The sequence below is a fragment of the Ursus arctos genome, unplaced genomic scaffold (genome assembly GCF_023065955.2).
Source record: "Ursus arctos isolate Adak ecotype North America unplaced genomic scaffold, UrsArc2.0 scaffold_31, whole genome shotgun sequence".
Taxonomy (NCBI): domain Eukaryota; kingdom Metazoa; phylum Chordata; class Mammalia; order Carnivora; family Ursidae; genus Ursus; species Ursus arctos.
Genome location: NW_026622997.1, coordinates 799,560 through 819,038, shown reverse-complemented (window position 1 = coordinate 819,038; position 19,479 = coordinate 799,560). Strand labels below are relative to the sequence as shown.

At 47.5% G+C, this 19,479-nt stretch overlaps 1 long non-coding RNA gene and 2 other non-coding genes across 4 annotated transcripts; 1 reads left to right on the top strand and 2 right to left on the bottom strand.

The window, feature by feature from the left end:
• Positions 1–618: 618 nt before the first annotated feature.
• TRNAR-CCG (transfer RNA arginine (anticodon CCG)) lies at positions 619–691 on the top strand. Its single transcript has one exon. It is a non-coding gene; the product is annotated as a tRNA-Arg (tRNA).
• Positions 692–1,954: 1,263 nt separating this feature from the next.
• Positions 1,955–13,819, bottom strand: LOC125283544 (uncharacterized). Of its 2 annotated transcripts, XR_008956585.1 has the most exons (4): positions 12,416–13,819; positions 10,743–11,265; positions 6,749–6,890; positions 1,955–3,826 (listed from the first exon to the last, which is right to left on the bottom strand). It is a non-coding gene; the product is annotated as an uncharacterized LOC125283544 (long non-coding RNA). The 2 variants fall into 2 exon arrangements; XR_007191455.2 differs by lacking the exon at positions 12,416–13,819 and having other exon boundaries at positions 10,743–12,408.
• Positions 13,820–17,090: 3,271 nt separating this feature from the next.
• Positions 17,091–17,196, bottom strand: TRNAL-CAA (transfer RNA leucine (anticodon CAA)). The gene is made up of 2 exons: positions 17,159–17,196; positions 17,091–17,136 (listed from the first exon to the last, which is right to left on the bottom strand). It is a non-coding gene; the product is annotated as a tRNA-Leu (tRNA).
• Between the last annotated feature and the right edge of the window lie 2,283 nt (positions 17,197–19,479).

Genomic DNA, 19,479 nt, shown 5'->3' with positions numbered 1-19,479 from the left:
GCAGCATCAGCCCCGCGCACCTGCGCCGGCTCTCCGAGCATCGGTCAACGCCTCAGTGATGCTCCCCTCCAGCAGCCAGCCTGCCTTTCCTGACGTGCAGCTGTGAGCCCTCATGGGCCCTGCACGGTTCGTGGCTCAGCTGTGCGCCCTTGAGGGCTCTGCACGGTCCGTGGCTCAACTGTGCGTCCTCGTGGGCCCTGCAGGGTCGGTGGTTCAGCTGTGCGTCCTTAAGGGCTCTGCACTGTCCGTGGTTCAGCTGTGAGCGCTCGCGGGCCCTGCACGGTTCGTGGCTCAGCTGTGCGCCCTTGAGGGCTCTGCACGGTCCGTGGCTCAGCTGTGCGCCTTCGCAGGCCCTGCAGGGTCCGTGGTTCAGCTGTGCGTCCTTGAGGGCCCTGCAGGGTCCGTGGTTCAGCTGTGCGCGGTCGCGGGCTCTGCACTGTCGGTGGTTCAGCTGTGCGTTCTCGCGGGCCCTGCAGGGTCCGTAGCTCTGCTGTCGGTGGAGCTAACCTCGAGCAGCTCTGTAGTAGCAGCATCCCCAGCACGGGCCGCGGGAAGGACCCCTCCCCCACTGCGCCATACACTCTTTATACCCAACGTAGTAAAACAGACCTACCAACTGGCCGCGTGGCCTAATGGATAAGGCGTCTGATTCCGGATCAGAAGATTGAGGGTTCGAGTCCCTTCGTGGTCGCTATTTTCTTCCGCTGCCGGCCGGTAAGGCGTGTATGGTTCCCTCCGGTCCGCTGAGCAGCCTTTTCCTTCTCATTTAACAAGCGCACGCGAGCTGTCTGCTGTGCGACACTTGCTTCACCGACGGACAAGACGCAAGTAGCAGGTGTGTCCTCAAGGCGCTTCCTTTCTAGTAGACAGATGACATCAAGTAGACAGAAACACAATGACCAAAATTTGTTACAAGTCCTAGGAAGGGGGATAAGCGACAGGCTGAGATCAGGAACACGGATGGGGGGCGGGGTCTTCAGGCAGAGTAATCCTGGCAGGAGAAACTGCTAACTCCTGGACAACCTGGAGACACCTGCTCTTCCCTAAGCTCAGGTCACTGAACTTTTTTTTGGGGGGGGGGGAGGGGAAGGGTTCACTGAAAAAATCAGTGAAAAGGGGGTAAGGGTGGGTTGAATTTCTAGGCACAGGATTCCCTATGACTGGGGCTTTGTACGTGGTTTGAAATCAGTGTTCTCCAGATTTCCTTTAGCTACCATAAATACAGCACTACCTCCCAAACAGCGATCGCAGAGAGAAGCCTAAATAAAGACAGAAGGCACGAAGGCTTTTGTCCTAAACTGAACTGTCCTCCGGAGCAACTTCTGTTAGTTGAGTCGTGATGGGTTCAGTTTTTAGCACGAGTGCAAATGCCATAAATGGATCTGAACAGCGGGGAGGTTCCTCAAAAAATTAAAAATAGTACCACTAAAAAAATGATCCAGCAATTCCACTTCTGGGTATAGATCCAGAAGAATTGAAAGCAGCAGCACACCCATGTTCATAGCAGCATTATTCACAATAGTCTAGAGGTGAAAGAAACCCAAATATCCTTGGAAGGATAAATGGATAAACAAAATCTGTATATTCATACAATGGAATATTACTTTGTTTTAAAAAGGAAGGAAACCCTGTCACATGCTACAACATGGATAAACCTTGAGCTTGTTAAGTGAAATAAGCCAGTCACAAAAAGACAAATACTGTATGATTCCACTTACACAGTTTCTAAGACAGTCCAATTCAGAAAAAACAAAGTAGAATGGTGGTTACCATTCAGTGGGGGAAAGGAAAATGTGAAATCGTCAAATGGGTATAAAGTTTCAATTTTGCAAGATAAAAAGAGTTCTGCCGATCTCTTCCACCATATAAATATACTAACACTACTTACCACACTTAAAAATGGTTAAGATGGAAAATTTTATAGGTTTTTAAATCACAATAATACACATATAAATGATTTTTTAATCATTTAATCATTATTTTAAATCACAACTAATAATACACATATAAATGATTTTTTAATCATTTAATCATTATTCATGTTTTTTAAAAAATCATTTGATCATAAACATATGGGTTTGTTTCTGAACTCTCAATTCTTTTTATTAGTTCTTAAATTTTACTTCCGGTATACTTAACATACGGTGTTGTATTGGTTTCAGGGGTGCAATGTAATGATGAGCCAACAGTCCCATTCATGACTCCGTGCTTGCCACGGTAAGTGTGCTCCTGATCCCATCACCTATGTCCCCCATCCCCCGCCCACCTCCCCTCTGGTGACCATCAGTTTGTTCTCCATAGTTGAGAGTCTGTGTCTTGGTCTCTCTCCCTTTCGTTCATTTGTTTTGTTTCTTAAACTGCACATGAGTGAGGTCATGTGGCATTTGTCTTTCTCTGACTTATTTCGCGTAGCGCAATAGTCTCCAGAGCCAGCTGTGTTGTTGCAAATGGCACGATTTCATCCTTTCTGAGGCCGAGTAATAGTCCGTTGTGTACATGAACCTCACCTTCTTCATCCATTCATCAGTCGACAGACACCTGGGCTGCTTCCGTAATTTGGCTGTTGTCAATAAGGCTGCAACACACACGGGTGTGGCTATATCTCTTTGAATTAGCGTTTTTGTATTTGGAGGGTAAATACAAACGTGGAGTCTAGGGCAGTTCTATTTTAACTTTTTGAGGAGGCTCCATACTGTTTCCCACAGTGGCTGCACCAGTTTGCATTCCCACCAACAGTGCACAAGTTTCCTTTTTCTGCACATCCTCACCAACACTTGTTTCTGTGGTTTTGATTTTAGTCATGCTGACAGGTGTGAGGGGACATCTCCTTGTGGTTTTGACTTGCATTTCCCTGGTGATGAGTGACGTGGAGCATTTTTTCATGTGTCTCTTAGCCATCTATGCGTCTTCTTTGGAGAACATTCAGGTCTTCTGCCCATTTTCAAATTGGATTATTTGTTTTTTGGTGGACTCCCCATTCTACTCCACTGGTCTGTATGTCCACCCTTACGCCATTAACCACACAGCTTCGGTTACCTGAGCTTTCACTAAGCTTTGAAATCGGAAGTGTGAGCCCTCCGCCTTTGTTCTTCTAAGATCGCTTCAGCAATTCATATTGAAATGTAGTATGAATTGGAGGAACGGCGTTTTCTTTTCTGCAGAAAAGATTGTTGGAACCCTGATAGGAATTATATTGATTGTAGACCACTCTGGGTACTATTAACACCGTCACAACATTGGTCTCCCTATTTAGGGACCCTGGATGTCCTTTCTGGGTCCTCTTTTCTTCTTTTCTTTCGGGAATGTTTATAGATTTCAGCGTACAAGTCTTTCACCTCCTTGGCTGAATTCATTCCCAGGTATTTTATTCTTCAAAAGCTATTATAATTGGGATTGCTTTCTTAACTGTCTGTATGGATTGCTGTTCACTGCCGGTAGATAGAAACGGAACTGACTTGTGTGTGACTGTCTTGTACTCTGCAACTTGCCGAGTTCATTTGTTAGCTCCTGTGGGTTCTTTGGGATCGTGTCCTCGGTGAGTAGAGACTGCATTTTTACTTCCTTCCCAATTCGGAGGCCTTAGATTCTTCTTGTCCAATTGCTCTGATTGGAACATTCAGTACAACGTGAATAGCATAGTGGGGAGAGAGGCATCCTTGCCACATTCCTGGTCTTAGGGAGAAAGCTTTTTCAGTGTTTCAACATTGAGGATGATGTTCACTGTGGGTTTTTCATAAATGCCCTTCATAATGTTGAGGAAGGGCACACTGTCTTAAGTGGTGAAACACAGTCTCTTTTTATCTCATGTTCCATGAAAGGGGGATATCTGTAATAAAATTGAATGAAATGCAGTTAAAATAGGAATACTGTGTCATTTTCACAAATTCTACATCAAATTTATTAAGGATCCCAGAGCAGAGAACTCGCTGAATTCTGTACTAAAGAGTCCTGGTCTAATGATGCAGAGAGAAGTCGCGTTTGGGTACTTGTCCCGTGGTTTCCCTGGGCGCCTTCTGCTGCTGGAGCACATTCGCCTCGTTTGTGCTCACTCGTCCATGGAGCTATCAGGGACATTGGTCACCTGTCCTCTGCACCTACTTTCTATGCTGAATATTCTGCCCCTTTTAAAAATGTATCTTCCTTTTTAGTGAAGCAGGAGCTCTCCACCATTCATGTGAATTTTAACTTGACTTTTAGATCTTAGACAAGCTTTACCCTGGGGAATATTGACTTCACAATGATAGGAACTCAACTGTTAGGGTGAAATTTAGTTAGTCCAAGGATAGCTTAGTCAAACCCGCATTTCCTGCTTGATTTAATTTTTAATTTTTTTCTTTTAAAGATATGGAACGCTTCCTGAATTTACATGTCATCCTTGCGCGGGGCCCACACGGATCCGTTCACTTTAACACTGGTGTACGCGTGCCCAAGCGAGCACTGTTCTGCACACGTCAAAATCCAGAGAAGTGATGTGCGGACCTTCTGTTATCCTCCAAAACAGTTGCAGTTGGTACACGGCCGTGTGGCCTTGCCTACGCCCACTGGATTCACTTACAAGCAAGCTGCTCTGTGTAAAGACCCAAGGAAAGACGGAGCAGTGATTGGGAACTGAATGCTGGGGACAGGGAATGATGACCCCCCGAGAGAACTGCTACGATTTCTTTCACAATCTGTGGGCTGTCCGAAAGTGCCGTCCACCTAAATTCTTATTCTGCGAAGAGGTCTATGTTCTCAAAGGGTGCCTGGCTGGTCAGTTGGAAGAGTGTGTTACTCTTGATCTTGGGGTCATAGGTTCAAGCCCCATGTTGGGTGTGGAAATTACTAAAAAAAGAAAACAAAAAACAAGAACAAAAAGAAACCTAGAAAAAGAGAATGAGGCAGTGAGGTGGAGGGAAGACTGAAAGGCTCTGTCAGCAGGGGACATTGGTTCTTAACTGCAAAAACCAAAATGTATTTCTACACCTGTAGGGAAAGGAGGAAAAAGGCAGACCATGCAACGAGTTTCCACAAACTTACATTTACTTAAAGGACTTTTATTCTTTGAGTATGTGCTTTTTAGTTCTGATATTTAAAATGCTTTTCCTTTTGTTCTGACACTTTAGAAATTAATGATTAATAATAAAAGTTGAGCTTCAGACCCACGGCTTTATAGTTATCTAACACATATCAAGTCAGTGAGTTAAGCAGCTGACTCCTATCTCAACTCAGGCCTTGATCTCGGGGTCTTGGGTTGGAGCCCCACACTGGGCTCCAGGCTGGGTATGGAGCCTACTTAAAGGAAAAAGAAAAAAAGGAGAAGGAAAGTGCTGACTGTCTGTAGCTTAACGCCTCCTTGGCTGTTTGCAACCACTGAATGTAATTCTGTAACCTCGAAGCATCGGTAGGCGGAGTCTGGCCGACTTACATAAGCCGCCAGAGCAACAGGCCCCTCCGTCTAACGACCTCCTGCTTTAATTCACTTATCACACTACGTGGCATTCAGATAAAAGAAACGCACCACTTTTGATAAAGAACAGAGCACAGTTCAGTCTTACTTGCAACTGGAGGCTAATTGAATTAACAAACCTCAGTAATTAAAAAGAACTATCAAGCCATGAAAAGGCATGCAAGAGCCTTCAATGCATACTTCTAAGTGAAAGAAGGCTACATACTGTGTGATTCCAGCTCCATGACACCCTGGGGAAAAGCAAACTACAGAGACAGTAACAGGATCAGTGTTGCCTTGGGTTCACTTGAGAACAGGCAGAGTGACCCCCAGGGCAGAGAATCTGTCATGTATGGGACTGTCATGATGGGTACAGGACACTGTACATTTGTCAAAACCTACAGAATCGTACAGCACAAAGGGTGAGCCCTAATGTAAACTATGAACTTTAGTAAATAATGTATCAGCATTAGCATCGATTGTACCAAATGTAACAACATGTAACAAATGTAACAAAAAACTAATGCAAAGTGTTAATAAGGGAAACTGTACTGTGAAGAGGAGGAGGGGGTATATGGGGACTCTGCATGAACTGCTCAGTTTTTCTGAGGGATGGGGGCGGCACAGCGGAGGGGGCAGTCTCAGCAATCACTGAGCATGCACTCACGGCATCCCATCTCAGTATGGCACGCCTCTCCTCCCCTGGGCTGACCATCTCTCAGTATAGCCACCCTTTCTAGAGAACAGTCTCCAGTATCCACCTGTGACAGAGAAGCAATCACAACCAGCAGTGAGGAACGGGCCGGAGACCCCAGAATCTAAGTGCTTCTTAAACAACTTACACGAACTTTCCTTGTTTCCGCGGCCGCCTGCACGCTCACTCACAGACATAACTGCTGTTGCCTTCCATCCACTGTGTGAACTGAGATTTGTCACTGACAAAACTTGCAAAATCAATTAGCCTTAGCCAATCTGCTTTCCTGCTTCTAAAATGTTAACTGCCCTTCCATTTTCCTTGCTGTTGTGGGTTTGTGCATTTTTAAAAATCTTTCTAGTCTGGTCTGGGAGGGAATTAAATTAGTTGCTCTCGTTATCGTTATCTTTACCTACATGGTCACATCTCCGGTAATAAATAGTACAATGTGCTCTTAAAACTTTATAGGAATGATACCACACACTCAGCAACTTCTTTCTTCAACCAACATTGGAATTTTGGCCCCTATTCTTGTCAACAGCCACAGACATAGTTTATTTCCTTTAATTGCCATATTGCATTCTACTGTCTGACTGTAATAATTTTATTTATTCCTATATTTGACATACTTTTAAAAAATGTGTTCGGGGGCGCCTGGGTGCCTTAGTCCATGAAGCGTCTCCCTTCAGCTCAGGTCATGATCCGGGAGTCCTGGGACCGAGTCCCTGGGTCCTGCTTCTCCCTCTGCTGCTCCTCCTGCTTGTGCACTCTCTGTCAAATAAATAAAACCTTTTAAAAAAAATAGAATAGGGGCGCCTGGGTGGCTCAGTCTTTAAGCGTCTGCCTTCGGCTCAGGGCGTGATCCCGGGGTCCTGGGATTGAGCCCCATATCGGGCTCCTCCACTGGGAGCCTGCTTCTGCCTCTCCCACTCCCCCTGCTTGTGTTCCCTCTCTCCCTGGCTGTCTCTCTCTCTGTCAAATAAATAAATAAAACCTTTAAAAATAAAAAAATAAAATAATAGTGTTTTCAGTTTTCATTTTGCACACCAGCACTTGGAGCCTGCCAGGCTTGCTATACACATACAAGTGTGTGACACACGGAAGTGTGAGTGAAAGAACATGGACGGAGCACCATCAGAGAAGCACTCAGCTCCTGATGTTGGGGTTATGAGTTCAAGTCCCACCTTCGGTGTAGCACTTACTTAAATAAGCTTAAAAAAAAGAAAGAGAACACAGAAAAGCTAGTGGGATTGGGAAAACGAATAAAAGAAACTCAAATTGCACTAAACACAATATGGTTTAGTCAAAAGGAATAATTCTCACAGGACCATAAGCATTCTGTAGTAACAAAACACTATCGTGACAGGAGTTGTATGCCTTTATCATCAAACAAGCCAAGCAAAACCTGGAATCCAGTCTGATCCCTGCTTTTCTCTTTAAGTCATTAAATACGAACAATGTCCTTTCTTCTTCAAGAGTCCCGTTAGAGCAAGAGGACCCCATCGAAGTGGAATGCAGACCCTGCAAGGACAGGGCCTTCAGCTCCCCCCAGGTGCTCTGTCGGAGCAAAGCTCACAGCTGTGTGCACCCCAGGGGCTGCTCCGCGAACAGAGCCCTCAGCATCAGGACCAGGGAGCTCTTCTGCTGGCAGCAGGCACGGATGTCCTTCTTCAATCACACTCTGTAGTAATGCCCAACACACTGGGTGAATGTGCGATTGCCCCACCACGGGCAGCAAGGATGTCACAGTCCCCCGGTGTCCCCTGATCGAACATTCGTACCCATGAGAAGGGGCCCTGCAAGAGTATTTTATCTGCAGCTGATATAAAGTAATTGCAACTGAATTCTCCGGTATGACATACTCCAGTGTGAGGATTTTAGAAGTAGACAATGAAAGGAAAACACTGAACTGGGATCCCTCATTGAAATTTGAAGGATTACAAAGAAATTTAGAAACATTTCCATAGGATTATTATTATCTGTGCTTCCAAATGTTACCCAGCAAAATCACTTCTCTGATAAAGTCTGGCTTAAAACAAAACAAACAAAACAAACAAAACACCTAAAATGAAAATAAAAAGGGAAGTTTAAACTTTACAGTCTCTGCATTTGGGGACAATATAAACCACGGGATATGAATTCATGAACTCTTTCTGCTGCCACGGCTGCACCTTTAATGGCTGATCGGCGGTCAGGACTTTCTTGCATTTTTCTACGTAACATCATCCACGATCAACACCAGACTCAGAATTCACACGGCCACTTAGTTTGCTGACAGTGCTTAAACAATGTTAGAACATGTAATGGGAAAAGGATCCCTTTTATAACAATAAATTTAAAAAACAAAACCTTAACAAATGCGGAGGGTTTCTACTGGGATTTTAAAAAACTGCTGCCTTATAAAAAGGAAGACTTCAATAAACAGAAATATAGGCCTCGCTCTTAATCTAGGAATTCAATGTAATCCAAATGTAAACACAAATAGTGGAGGGGGTGAAGGAGGGAGGTAATAGCATGATACTAACGTTCACCGGGGAAAATGAACACATACTAATCAGAAAAGCACTGTTAGAGAGCAGTGAGGAGGACCAGCCTTACTAGACATGAAAAATATATCTTATAAAGTAAGATGAAAATGCAAACCATAAGAGACTCATAACGATGGAGAACAGAGCTGCTAGAGGTGGGGGGGCAGGGATGGGCCAGACCGGGGACGGCACTAAGGAGGGCACCTGCTGTGGGGAGCACTGGGCGTTGTGTGTCAGAGACAAATCACTGAATTCTCCAGAAACCAATACTACACTATATGTTACCTAACTTGAATTTAAATAAAAAGATAAAAATTTAAAGAACTTTTAAAAATGTATTTGAAAGCTACAATGATTAAAGCGCATTAGTCCTGGAGAAGAAATGGACCAACAGGAGGAAGTGGGTCCACCTGCCCACACCCGTCGCTACCAACCTAGAATCCCTGCGGACAGTGAGGTGACTGGGCTACACCACTTTACGTCGTCCAGGGTCTACTTGGTCCAAACTACTTGGTAGTTTGGTCTACCCCTGTAGACTTGTATCAGCCCCCCCGCCTCCCGCCTTCCGCCCGGGTACTTGAAGTCACAACAATCTCACTGATCTAACTTCATCAGTCCAGGACTGCACAGATTCCCTGTAATTAGGAAAGCCTATCTTTCCTTGCAATATGTGTTTACAAGTAAGATGAAATCATTCAGGGGGCTCCCGGGTGGCTCAGCCGGTAAAGCGTCTGCCTTGGGCTCAGGTCATGGTCCAGGATCCAGTCCTACATCGGGCTCCCTGCTCAGCGAGGAGCCTGCATCTCCCTCTCCCTCTGCCGCTCCCCCTGCTTGTGCTCTCTGGCTCTCTCTCTGTCAAATAAATAAATAAAATCTTAAAAAAAAAAAAAAAAAAGATAAAATCATTCCAACTGACTTTTTAAAGCTGAAGAACCAAATATGTCACTCTATTTATGCGATCCCTTAGTGAATATTTAGGACAATATGTTTTCTGGATAAAAAGCAAATACTAAAGGTAATGCAAAACAGCACAGCTAGTTTGGAAATCAGTCTGGCAGTTTTCCTGTAACGTTAAGTACACTTACCATCCGACTCAGCAATACCACCTCTACGTATACTTATCCAAGAGAAATGAAAGCGTGTTCTCAGACAGACTTCACTCATAATAGCCAAAAACTAGATACAACCCAAACGTCTATTAACTGGCAAATGAATAAGGTACCCATACACTGAAATTCTACCCAGCAATGAAAGAGCAGGAACTACGGACAGTACTACACAGAAGAACCGCAAAGCATCGCTGTGCAGTGAAAGAAGCCAGACACAAAAGGCGACGCTGTGATTCTACGAAGCTCTAGATAAGTAAACTACAGTGAGAGAAAGCGAATTGGCAGCTGCCAGTGGTCTGAGATGGGGAAGGGACTGACTCAGAGGAGCAGGAAGGAATGTTTCTAGAGCATGAAAACTTCGTGTGGACAGCTTTATGGCCATTGACTTATTTGTCAAAGCTCATGAAATTGTACTCTTACAACTGCTGGATTGTATTGTACCCCCTCGAGCTGGTGAAAACAACAGCAGCGCGAACACGCGGCCATCTATGGCTGCAGTTTGTCCGTGCAGGACGGCCCAGCTGGGCTTGGTGGGGCTGTTCCTCTCCCTGCACCAAATGTGAGTCTCTCTCTCCCTGCGCACATTCTAGGAGTTACCAGAACACCCCGTCCAGAAAGCTGACCTTGAGCCTAGTAACAGGAGATCGCACAACAGCAAGAGAGGTTCATTTGTACGCGGAAAAGGTCATTTTCCGTATTCATTTTGGTAGCTAGGTATCTGCACTTGCTGAAGCAATGTTCCACTATCTGCCTCTCTTCCCGAGGGCATCAACAGAGTTAAGAATCAGATGTAAGAGAAAAATCCCTGAAAAATCCTAACAGGATAAAAACAAACCCCTAAGCTAGTAGCTCTATGTTTAGAAAACACTGAAAGTTGTCCACTCTGGAAGTGCCCGGTAGATGCCCCACCCCCACCCCGCAGACCAGAGACCTGTACCCCTCCCCAAGGACAGCTCCATTCTGTCCCACCTGCTCTCCCGGCTCACCCAGCTCCCCCTCCAGACTCGCCAGCACAGCCGCGGCCCGCTCCCCGCACCCGGGCCGCAGCTCCTCGGGCAGGACGGTCTGGAACTGCTCTGGCACCAACCGGTCCAACATCTGCTCCTCGCCGGGGTCTTGGACTTCGGCAATCGGTGGCAGAGCTCACCCAGCCCCGCGCCACTCAGAGCTCAAGGGGTCCAGGTGTCTCTGGATAGCAAAACTGTCTGAGCACCTGCGAAAGAGCTCCCTGGTACGCAGCTTCTCCCTTTGAACGCGGGCGTCTCCTTTCCGAATGCGCGCACGTTCCTCCACCTTCAGGGTCACAAGCCCCACAGGGTCCTCCGGACTCGGAGGCTCAAAGCTCCAGCTCCGCTTGGCTTCATGGTCTGCCGGACTGAAATAACCCCCCGCGTGCACTACGCTCTCTCAGCTGAGATTCCCCTCGAGGTTCTTCAGTGTGGCAAAGGAGGAGGAAACGCTACGAAGAACAGGACGGCCGAGATGCCAGATACATTCCGACTCAGGAAACTATAAAGAAAGACCAATAGAAAAAAACCGCTGAAGTTATGCACACGCTACAGAAAGACAATTTCCATAGTTGTCCGTAAGCAAAGACGAGCGATCACAAACTCGAACTGCCAGGTAATGAAAGGTTCTCGCTTTTCCTGCTGCCCCGCCAATTGGCTGCCCCTTCCTCTGCGATTCACAACGAGCAGGTGTCCCCCCCTCTTGGGTACCGACCCGGGACGCAGCTACTGAAGTCCACACCCCTGTCTCCACCCCAGGGGCGAGTACCCCGTCTATACAGCACATTCACACCTAAGAGTCCCTTCCGGTTTCTGAAGCGCTGCTGATACCCAGCGGGGCCCCGGGCTCGCCCAGCAACAGGAGCGGCCAAGGGGCCTCACGGGAGCTCCCGGCCCCGCTTCACGGGGGCTGCTGCTCCGCCCCTCGCGGCCGCGGGGAGGAAAGAATTCTCAGGCTGGCGCCGAGGAGCGGTCAGGGAGCGGGCTTCACACACACGCAGGTGGGCAAGAGCGAGTACAAGCAGGTGGAGGCGGGATGGATGAGCACCGGCGCACGTCAAGGTCCCGCGTCTTCATGCGCGGCCCGGCCACTGAACGCGTTGACTCTCCACCCCCGGGGGCGACTTCTACCGTGAAAGCCCAGCGCGGGGGTCCGTCCCGGTGCGGACCGCTTGGGTCCGGCGCCCGCCAGACGCTGGGCTCAGCCCCTCCCTCCGCATTCCTGCCGGATGCGCGGCGCCAGAGGCACGGAGTTCACGGCGGAGCGCGCGGGGTGCGGCGTCCGGGTGGGGGGACCCGAGTCCAGTCCCCGCTCTCCCTTCCGCCAACGTCTCCTTGATGTCACAACCAATGAGGCTAAAAAGAAATACTCTGCAATTCCAAGTAACTCCAGGGCTCCGAAAGGGAAGCCCGGGACGGTCTCGAGTTCAAGCGTCTTCCTGTGATACTTCCCCGCACCCCGCACAGCGCGCGGCCCCGCGGGAGCTCCGGCGGCCAGCCTGGAGGAGGCGGCGTGCGCGGGGCCGCCGGGAGGCTGCGTTCGGGCGAAGAGCGCGCAGAGGGGCCCAATCAGGCTGGGGCAGCCCTCCGGCCGCCCCGCTGCTGGCCCGCCGCCCCCTCCAGCAGCCTCCCCGCAGGTTCCGGCCGCCCACCTGCAGGCCCACCGCCCCCTCTGAGGGCTGAGCAGGTCTCCCACGGGAGCCGGGGCCGCGCGCGCCGCGGGAGCGGAAGTAAAGATCCGCTGCCGTGGACCTTAAAGAGGCGGGTCCTAGAGCGGCCGGCGGGGGGAACCAAGGTCGCTCTGGAGGGCTCTCTAGGACGCGGGCGGTCTCGCGCTCTCAGTGGTGCCCCAGTGTCTGTCGGCTGCCCCCAGACTGCTTCCAGGTCGTCCAGCTGTGAACACTGTGCCCGTCCCTCCAGAGTTAGGTTTGCTTCTCCCACAGCACCTGCAGACCCCTTTCTTTGTCCTGGGAACAGGTGCACGTTGCACCATTACCTCACTGGATCCTGGAATAAGGCATGAGGTTCAATGGTCTGAGAGTCAAAGAACTTTAAACTGGGAGGTGGCCTTTTGCCACAGGCTTCATGATTTTACTGAGCTGCAGTGTTTTCCTCCCAGTCCTGTGACAGCAGAATTCTGCAGTTTGACACCTTTGAAAAGCCATCGCTTGATTAACTCAGAGTCCACAACCTGTCTAGACTCACTTGGGCTCTAAAACCTGAACAAATGTTAATTGCTTCCCCTAACTTTAAGTAGAGGAAGCAATGGATGAAACTCCCAGAAAAGGCTTTTGTAGAATTCTGAAACTTGTAAGAGGGGAAAAAGAATTTTCCCTCTACCCTTCTAAGTTCTTGGTTGGGGTCCCGGTAACAAAAGCGTTGAACGAGAGAAAAACACAAGTTTACTAACGTGTATATCTCATCTACACGTGGGAGAGACCCACGGAAAAATGAGTGACTGTCAGAGGTGGCTTAGAATTCAGGCTTGAACACCATCTTCTGCCAAAGACGAAACAAAGAGGGTGTAGGGGAGGTCAGTTACGGGAGCTGACCAAGAAAAGTATAAACAGCAGTAAGGTCTGTTAGTACCTTCTTGTTTCTTGTGATTTGGGGTCATCCTTCTCTTCCTCATACAGGGGAGACACCCTTACAAAAGGGTAACTTGTACTCTGTTTTCAGAGCTTCTGCTGTGTCTGCTGTTTCTCAAAATAATCCTTATGCCAAAAAAAGCATATTTTGCTACCCTTCAAACTCATGCCTTATTATGATCCCTTTTCTTATTATAATCTCTTGATTTGTGACCATATTTTGAAAGGAAGGAATAACGATCTTATACCCTTTCCCTTCATAACATGTAAGGACATCTTCCAACTTCCTTGAGCTGTCCAGATCAAGCTCCTCTAGCAGGTTTCTCCAGGTCAAGACATATATACTTTACTTCTAGTTTCACTCTTTAACTCTTTCAATTGATACAGGCTATAGACATGGATGACCTCACCCAGCTCCAGCATGGAGACTGAGCTCCTCAGTATTACAAAGTCAAGATTACAAAATCAAGAGTTACAGGGGTACCTGGCTGGTTCACCGAGCAGGGCACACGACTCTTGATCTTGGCGTTGTCAGTTTGAGCCCCATGTTGGGTGTAGAGATCACTTAAAAATAAAATCTGAAAAAAAAAAAAAAAAAGGCTATTGGTGGGCTGGAGAATTATCGCAAACTGGAGGGTGCTTGCCACGATGTGATGAGATAAATGCCTATTTCCCACTTTTTAATAAATTCAGCTCTAAAACCCAATTCCATATGAGCGTTCTAGTGAAATAAGGAAGATGTTTCAGTTTTGAAGCTCATGATCACAGCCACCTCCACTGTGAGTTTTGTCAGGAAAAATTTTCAGAGGTTTGAAATGGATGACACCAGTTTCCAAGGTACGTTGAGAAGGACAAGTGTCTTAGTGCAGCTGCTGTAGCAGAATGCCACAAACCCGGCAGCTTAACTAACAGAAGTTTGTATCTTAAGAGTTCCAGAAGGTGTAAAGTCCCAGATCAGGGTGGTCCATGAGGCTGGGTTCTCGTGAGGGCCCTTTTCTGTGTCTGAAAGCCTGTCTTCTTGCTGTGTTCTCACATGGTGGAAGAGCACGGTGGGGAACCAGGGTCTCCCAGGATTCCTTACAATGCCCCCAATCCCATTTAGGAGGGTTCTAACCTCATGACGTCTTAATCCTAGTTACCTTCCACAGATCCCGTCTCCTAATACCATGACGTTGGGGGTAGGGTTTCAACATATGAATTTTGGAGGGACACATTCAGTCTGTACAGTGATTTTCATTGATTTTGAGCTGTCTCACGACTCTCCGAGTTGTAGGAAATGGATAACAGTACAAATGGTTTTCATCCACAAAGATGCAAATGCAATTATGTCCAGTGGAATGCAAACGATCATTGCCCTGGAAATTGACAGTTAAAAAAAAATCTGTTTGTAAATTTACTTCAGCATTCCGGATTATCTATAAATATGTATTTGAATTTTTTTTTAATTTATTTTTAATTTTATTTTCTTCTACATTTTTTCCTTTAAATTCAATTAGTTAACATAGAAGGTATTATTGGTTTCAGAGATACAGGCCCGTGATTCATCATGAATTTTCTTTCAAGCCAGTTGTAACATCTTACTGGTTGTAACATTATTCAACAGATACTCATTTGTATAACAGTCATAAATTTACCTTTTTTTTTTTTTTAACACAGTCTTTTAACAATTTGGAAACCAGGGGTATACACTAATGACAGAAAGAAAATACCAACTTGTGGCTGGCAAATGTAGACTGAAGAACACAGTTCGGATCTGAGACTAAACTGGGCTGTCTCTACTCCTTCTTCCCATGTCTATACCTGCAACCCAGTAGATACACTAACCCAGCAGCTCTGTGAAGGCACAGGTACTCCATAAAACTACCAATGCAAAGAGCTAAAGAGACCACAGCACAGCTGAACATTAGTGCCACCCAAAAATGCGGATCAAAGAAGGAAAAACTATTACTCTTCCTCGGATTTTTCTTCGTATGGAGAGGACAGAGGCAAGGGTGGAGAAAGTTAAGTCTCTTCCCAATAATTCCAAGACACATTTGTGTGTGGAACAGAAAGGGGACAGTTCCTCCTAAGAAGTAGTTTTGTAAAAATTCTGTAATCATGTTTTTTGGTATTTGTTTTAAAACTAAAATTAACCTTTTAAAATCCAATATGCCAGACATAGGAGAAGTCGGAAGCATCCTTATTTTCTTCCCTTCTACAATTTTCCAGGTGAAACAGCTACCATCTCCTCTCCCTCATATTATCTTCCTGTCTTTCTCTAACTCACCCAGTTCTCCGTAAGAAGCTACAAATTCCTCCAGAGTCTTCAGAAATCCGTTTATCTGCTCCTCTGAAAACGATTTTATGAGGACAGTGGTTATACGTGCATGTGATATTACGTGCCGTACATGTGTGTATTTAATAATAATAGTAGAGATTTTGTAAGAATTCGTTTCATGTCCCCTCGCTAAGCTTTCATATTTCATTTCACATCTCACTTGACCGCAGTTAATGTAAATACTGCAGGGGTGAGGCTGGTGGGTGGTACTGAAACCCTTGGGCTCCGCCGTCTGAATTCAGACTGTGGCCCGGCACGTGGAGCAGGTGGATCTTGTCCATGCTGAATGTCTCCCGAGAATCGTGTTGTTGAGTGAAACAGCTTTCTTTTCACCTGCACCGTCTCTCACGCTTTGACGATTCGCATCAAATCAGTGATGAGGTGGGTACGGTCACGAGTGGTCATGATGACAGAACACACGGTGGTTCAAACACGAATCTTCTAGAGCCGGCCTCAAGCGTTTAGTCTCAAGGCTCGGGACTTAACTCTTCTCCTGAGAGAGAAGGGGAGGGTGGAAGGTGTTCCTGAGGCAGAGCCGAGAGCCGTGTAATTGTAACATAAGCACAGGGCAGAAACGTGTTTTTAAATTTACTTGTTTATCCTATCCTAGTTTCTACTTTTACTGCCACAGCCCCTGGCACATCATAAGCACGCATGAAATAGTTGTCGGATGAACGGTAACTATACCTTAAATATTTAGGGGGAAAAAAGCGGCTAAAGGAAGCCGGGGGCAGGTGTCCCGGGGAACGGTGCGCCGCGCTTGTCAGGAAGAAGGACGTGTCCACGCGGCGAGCACCGGGCTGTACCGGGCGAGGACGTGTCAGCGAACCGCACGTGTGCAAACGGCTGTCCACGGTGGCACGTATGCAAACGCAGGCCCAGCAGACGCGCAGGAACACAATCCAACAGGGAGGAGGGCGGCAGGGCCGTCCTGCTCTCGTCTCCAGTTAAGACGGTGCTCAGGGGGGGCCAAGGACGCGTGAGATGCACAAAGACAACGTCAGGCCGCGGCTGCACGACTGCGGGACACGCGGAGCGGCACGGAGGGTCCGTGCAGGGCTTCCTGGGCAGCGCGGCGGCGCGAAAGTGCTGCGGGAGTATACGGGACGGGGACGCTGGAGAGAGACACCGCCATCACGCCTCCCTCCTCCACACCACAGGCGGGACTAGCCCCAAATCTCGCGCTTTCCACATATCTCGCGATGCCATCCTCTAGTCGCCTCGGCTCCCTTAAGTCTGCACGAGATCGCTCAGCTTTCAAAATGTATCGCGATATTTTAGCTTTCGAGATTTTCGGTGTTTTAACAGCCCCGTAAGAAAATTTTAGGTCAGTTTTTAATACTATAGGTTGGTAGGACCTCTTTTCATGCTACTACCACCGGTCTAGTTGTGTAGGAAATTAGAGGGAGGAGAAAAATGATGTGTCAGAAGTGGGATTCGAACCCACGCCTCCATTCGGAGACCAGAATCCCCAGCGCGGGGAAGCGGAGCTTGAGTCTGGCGCCTTAGACCACTCGGCCATCCTGACACCCTGCGAAAGATGAGAGGTTTTCTACTAAAGTCGATGTGGAGGAGTGGCGCTTCTGTGACGTACACCGGCGCGCTGGCGGGAGCGCTGACGCCAGAGGCGCCGCCGGCCCGGGAGGAGGACAGAGCCACCTGTGGATGGGAAAGGAAACTCCGCGGGAGGAGCGCAGGTGCCGCGGCGCGAGAGCGGACACGGTTTCCCGCGGCCCCACGGCGGCGGGCGCGCCTCGAGGACCGACAGCCGGCTTCCCCAGCCCTCTGCTCGGCTCCCAGGCTCTTGCCCTCACGCACGTCCCGGCGCGCTAGTGCTTTGCTTTTGACGAGAGAGGAACGACAACACACGAACAGAAGACCCCAATTCCGTGGCATGGCCCCCGCGTCCCCACAAGTGCCCCGCACTCCCGGGAGTCTGTTGGGTTCCGAAAGCGCCTGCGCCCGGGCTCATCTGTGTAGGGACAGGGACCGGGGCAGCGGCAGCGGCAGGAACAGGACAGGGACAGGACAGGGGCGGGAGCAGGGACAAAAGCAGGGGCCCTACTCCCGGTCCTCGGGCCGCTCTCGGGCGCTCAGGTCCGAGCCCCGCGCGTCCGCTGTGAGGTCGGGGACGACGGGGGCCCCGCGCCACACCTGCCGACGCAGGCTTTCTCCGCTTTGCCAGCTCTGCGCGGAGTCCTCCGAGCACCGGGCCCGGAAGCCGCGAGCCGCGACGATAAGCCCGCGTCTTCCCGCTGCGCCGAGAGCCCCCGGGGGCTGGGACACGGCGCGGAAGCAGCCCTTGCAGGGCCGCAGCGGCTCCGGGACCGGCCCGCGCGCAAGGTAGGGGCTCAGCGCGTGGGTCCGACTCGCCTCGGCCGCTCTGCTGGGGGCTCAGCTCAGGGAGCAGAGACGGATTTGGGAATTTTAAGTACATTTTGTCCCAATGGGTTATTTTCTGTATTCACACAAAAACGTTGTTCTTTCTGCAAGGCAAAGGTTAGGTCTCTTTTCTTCCTGAAAAAGATAGTTTGAGTGTTGGTAGCTCTATCTTAGATTTCCAGAGGCCCTTGGTTTCACACCTGTTTTTGATAGTGAAGGAGAAAACGGCTTTGAACTCTACGGAATTCCTTATTCACTCCCATTACGAATCTACGACCACGTGACGAGCGTGACTGGAGAGGTTTAGTTTTATAAACACAAGCAGCTATGAAATGCAAAGCTGCTGTGCGTGCAGCTTACTGCCATCAGTGTCATTCCTGTGGCATTTTCTGTCACGCTACCTTGTGAATAAAATTTTTCTATAGAAATTATTTTAAAACTCACACTGATGACACATTTAATGGTTTTCAGCCTGCTTTGTGGCTAATTTTGTTACTTGATGTGCTAATTTGGGCAACTTAATTTACATTTTAGCAATCTGTGTAGATAACTAAAAGCCCAGTTAAGTATTTTATAATTTTAGGCTATTTGTGCCACGCTTGGGTTGTTGTTTGAAAGAAAGAAAATACACTTCACATATTTCTGCACGTTCACCTTTACCTCTAAATAAACCCGTAGGTGATTTGATGAGTAAATGAACATATTTCTTGTACATGCACACCAAGGACATACTTGTGGCTAAAGTGATTGATAATGTTGTGCAAAGGATAGTTGTCACCACCTCATTTCTTTATGGTCCATATGGAATAAACATCTTGTATACTGTTAATTCTGTAAACACATGCATGTTCAAAAGCTCTATGGTGGTCTTGTAATCTTAATCTATTTTAGATATTTTAATTTTTTTCCCTCTTGGGAAATACATCAAGTATAGTGTAGAAAATACTTCATGACATTTTCATATAAGGTTATATAACTTTTTGTACCTAAACATGAAATTTGTTGTAGAAAATTCTTTAAACCAAACATTTTAATCTAGGACTTGTTTAATCTGTTCCTTGAATCTATTTTTTTGTGGGCCTTAAAAACATATCCAAAAATCCATTGCTAATATAGCAATAAAAATACTTTGGGTACTGACAGCCTCTCTGGAGTGTGTATATATAAAACTGCAAACCTGAATTCATATTCTTTTCTGTGATACGTTGTACTAAAATAAAAACACTTTTGCACCATTTTTAAAAACAATTTTTTCTTTGGACGTTGGTACCAGATTTACTGTAAATGCTGCTTTGGGGGTGAAACATTTTATTAGTGAAGATACAACCAGAACACTAAATTATGGATAAAAATTTCAGAATAGGTGGCATAGTAAATACTTTTAGGCTTCATTCAAAATTCATTTATTATCAAACCATGCCATTTTTTC